The 4,432-nt window shown below is 46.8% G+C and overlaps 1 pseudogene across 1 annotated transcript; it reads left to right on the top strand.

Moving 5' to 3' along the window:
- The first annotated feature begins 724 nt into the window (after positions 1-724).
- Positions 725-2,558, top strand: LOC105530380 (annotated as a pseudogene). Its single transcript, XR_001004641.1, has one exon. The product of XR_001004641.1 is annotated as a pescadillo homolog pseudogene (transcript).
- The last annotated feature ends 1,874 nt before the right edge of the window (positions 2,559-4,432 follow it).

Here is a 4,432-nt window from a genome sequence, read left to right as displayed (position 1 = left end):
ACTATTTCTCCAACCCTTGCCTCAGGACTGGACTTGTGATAGAAATGTATCAGGAGCAGCATGGTTGCCAAAGTTAGGACCTAAGACACCTTGCAACATAGGTTTTTGTCAACTGGAAATGCAGCAGCCCTGTGAGCACAAAGCAGGTGGCCTAGACTCCTGGAGGATGAGAGGCCACGTGAAGGAGAACCTCAGTGCCGCAGCCAAGAGCCAGCAGATACTGTCTGAGATGAGTAGGACTTACATCCATCTGGGATTTTCCAGTTGACCCTCCCTCCAGCTAATTACAGCTGCATGAGTAAGACTGGGTGAGACTGGCAGAGGAACCCAACCAACACCCAGGATCATGAGAAGTGATCATTCTTATTTTCAGGTATTTCTAAACTTGATTCTTTCTATCATATGATGCCACTAATGAAATTGAAAATTTTCCAGTTATTAATTGGGAACTATTTTAAATATTTGAGCTAGAGAAAGAAATGAAGAGAATACTATTCTAAACAATGAAGTTGGCATTCTAAACTTGCAGAGAAGAAAGCTGAGGTACTTAGTAATTATAACAACTTGGGTTCTAGTTACTGAGTATCATAAAGGTGGTTTGAATTGAGAAGGCAACTTGCCCGCCTACTAATTTCTCTCTCTCTTTCTTAGTAATAAAAACCTCGTTGGGAGGAAGTGGCGCTGTCCATCCGCGCAGCTCTAGTTGGCTCCCCAACATGGAGCCATGGGAGGCCTTGGGAAGAAGAAGTATGAACAAGGCTCAGCCACCAACTACATCATCCAGAACAAAGCCCGTAAGAAGCTCCAGCCAAGCCTGGCTGACTTCAGGCGGCTGTGCATTCTGAAGGGCATTTATCCCCATGAACCCAAACACAAGAAGGAGGTTAACAAGCGTTCTACATCGGCCCGAACTTTTTACCTTATCAAAGACATCAGGTTTCTCCTCTATGAAGCCATCGTCAACAAGTTCCAGGAATACAAGGTGTTAGTCCGGAAGCTCCAGAAGGCCTATGGGAAGAGCAAGTGGAAACACTGTAGAGCATCTAAAGGACAATAAGCCCAACTACAAACTTGACCATATCATCAAGGAATGGTACCCCACGTTCATCGATGCCCTGCAGGACCTAGATAATGCCTTCTCCCTGTGCTTCCTCTTTTCCAGCTTCCCACAGACTGGCAAGGGCCACGTGCAGACCATTCACCAGGGAGTTCATGCACTACATCATGGCTGCTCGTGCCCTGCCACAAGGTCTTTCTGTCCATCAGAGGCATTCACTACCAGGTCAAGGTCCTGGGACAGCACCACTTATGCCTTCTCCCATGACCACCCAACAGACATGGACTACAGGGTCATGGCCACCTTCACCGAGTTCTAGGCCACCCTGCTGGGCTTTGTCAACTTCCGCCTCTACCAGTGGCTCAACCTCCACCACCCACTAAAGCTCAAGGGTCAGGCCCAAAGAGAGGCAAAGGCCATTGAGGGCACCCATGTGTTGGACTTAGCTCCATGGAGAAATTGGCAGCCCTCAGTGCCAGCCTGGTCTGCATGGTGGTGCCTGCCACAGAGAAGGAGCCTGAGGTGGATGAGTTTCCCGCCAATGGGGAGACGTCAGCGCAGGAGAAGACCACAGGAAGGAGCTGGAGGCACAGGAGAAGCACAAGAAGCTTTCTGAGGGCCTAAAGTTCTTCCTGAACCTAGAGGTGCCCCGAGAGGACCTGGCCTTTGTCATCAGGACTTTTTTGGGGGAAGTGTCCTGGGACAAGTCTTTGTGCATTGGGGCCACCTATGACGTCACGAACTCTCGCATCACCCACCAGATTGTCAACCGCCCTGGGCAGCAGACCTCCATCATTGGCAGGTGCTACCTACAGCCCTAGTGGGTGTTTGACTTGGTAAACGCTAGGCTTCTCCTCCCCATGGCAGAGTACTTCCCTGGGGTGCAGCTGCCCCCACACCTTTCACCTTTTGTGACCGAGAAGGAAGGAGATTACATCCCACCTGAAAAGCTGAGGCTGCTGGCTTTGCAGCGGGGAGGGAACCCACGAATCCTGAATGCGTCGGAAGAGAAGGAGGAAGAGGAAGACGACAACAAAGGTTATGGTGATAAACGGGGAGAAAATGAAGAGGAGGAGGAGGAAGATGCAGAGGCTGGTTCAAAAAAGGAGGAAGAGGCCCAGCTGGCAGCCGTGGAGGAGCAGAGAATGAAGGGGAAGACAGGCACCTTGAAGTTGGAGGATGAGCAGCGGCTAGCCCAGGAAGAGGAGAGGGAAGCCAAATGCCTGGCCATTATGATGATGAAGAAGCGGGAGAAGTACCTGTACCAGAAGATCATGTTTGGCAAGAGGTGAAAAACCAAGAAGCCAACAAGCTGGTGGAGAAGCGGAAAGCCCACGATGAGGTGGTGAGGTCTGAGAAGAAGGCCAAGAAGCCAAGGCTGGAGTGAGTGCCGGTGGCCCCTCACAGGACAAAGGCCAGCTCCTAGCAGCTGGACGTGGCAGAGGCAGGCCAGAGGACCTAAGTGTGATGGACACAGTCGCTCCTCTCCTCCTCCTTTCTCTAGTCAGTGATACACTCACTGTAAAAAAGACGACCCCTCATGCTCTCTGGCTGGGCTGGTAGACAGCCCTGGCCTCCCTTGGGTGGAGCTGCCCTGCTGGTGCCCAATCAGGCCTCTGTGCCCAGACTGATTCTGTGCTCCCAGGAGCCAGTGACAGGAGGGGCAGGGACCCATCCAACCCCTTACCTGCTGCCTCTATTCACCCTGGCTTTCCACAGCCCCCTCCCACACAGTTGGACCTATGCTTCTCAGGGTGCTGTGACAGAGAGAGGGTGGAGGGAGCATTTGTTATTAAATGACTGGACTTTGGTGGCAAAAAAAAAACAAAAAAAAATGCAACATTTTCTGATGACATGGGCCATCAGGAATAAAAGCTACATTTCCAGACCTCCTTTATAGATAGTAATAGCCATAAGACTAAGTTCTGGCAATTAAATTATAGTAACAGTGTTAGGAGCAGTTTTGCATCTCTTTTCCTTGTACTTTCATAGCACTTCTGGCCTGGAATACAGATATAAAGGCACATCCTCTGCCTCCATCCTGGATCAGGAAGATAAGGACCACACATTAGATATGGTAGTGTTGAAAGATGCCTGCATCCCTGATGACGCCATGGTGCCACCATGCCAATCCTTCTACCTTTGCATTATTTTCATGAAAAAGTGAACTATAATATTATCTTGATGAAGCTACCATAATTTTGGAGTTTTTGTCACATTCAACTCAGCTAATAAATTGATAATTGGTGCAGGAAAATTCTGGGAAGGAAGCATCAGAGGATTTGGTTCTCCCCAGGTACAAGAGACAAAGATGATGTCCAAAAATGAAATGGGTTTTTAGCCTCAATAATTCAAGACACTATAGTATTTTCCCTTTTCTGTATTCAGTTCCCACTCCTCCCCCTAGCCAACCAACACATCAGGGAGTCTTTGAATCATGGGAATTTATGCAGTCTTCTCATTCTGTAGTTTGAAGCCCATGAGCACCAAGTCACACTAGTTGCCCATTCCAAAATGCAGCCAGGTAGGAAGATGTTCACAGTATGAGTAGGATGGCCATAAAAAAAGACTGACCAAGATCAACACTCCAATCCTCCTCTTACTTGGAATAAAGCTGCTGTTATCCCAGAAACACTATAAACCTGTACAACTGAAACCTGTACAATGAAAAAATGTCATTTGAAAGACAGAAAGAAATGGTGCTCAAGATGCCTGGTATACATCAGTCAGCAAACAAAAGACACAAAAAACTTCTGCCTTCATGGAACTTAGATTCTGCCAGGGAGAGGCCAAGAATAGAAGAATAAATATAATCAGTAAAGTAAATGATACACGGTATATTAGACAATGATACATTCACTGTAAAAAGAGGAAAAGAGCAACTTGGGAAAAGCAGAAGTGTCCTCAGCAGGTGTTGGGAGGGAGCAATGTTCTTTTCTCAGGATATATATTTCATTAGAAGGTAGGCTAGCTGGAGTATATAAAACTTTCAGGAAAAGAGGTTTGTAAACATCCACAAAAGAGATGAACTTACAGCCGATAATTTTTCAGGAATAATAATGTGTTCAATCCCTTTGGGTCAGTGAGATAGCCTGAGTGGTTTAATCAAATATGGGTGAGATCCACATATAATGGTTCCCAGTTTAGAAAACTAAGGAGCCCAGTAGAATTAACATTATCAACAGTACTGTTTAATAATTAAAGTCACATAATAACTATAATCAGTTGAACATAGCTCACGTTTATTGAGCTTTAACTACACGCCAAGCACTGTGCAAACTGATTAAGAGAGATGATCTCTCAGAGGAGGTGGTACTTGAGGTAGAGGGAATCCTATTGAAATACTTCTCTTTTTTCTCTTTTTTTTTCTTTTTT

This window comes from Mandrillus leucophaeus, unplaced genomic scaffold (assembly GCF_000951045.1).
Source record: "Mandrillus leucophaeus isolate KB7577 unplaced genomic scaffold, Mleu.le_1.0 Scaffold818, whole genome shotgun sequence".
Taxonomy (NCBI): Eukaryota; Metazoa; Chordata; class Mammalia; order Primates; family Cercopithecidae; genus Mandrillus; species Mandrillus leucophaeus.
Note: the sequence above shows the minus strand (reverse complement) of the source record. Positions and strands in the feature narration are given on the sequence as shown.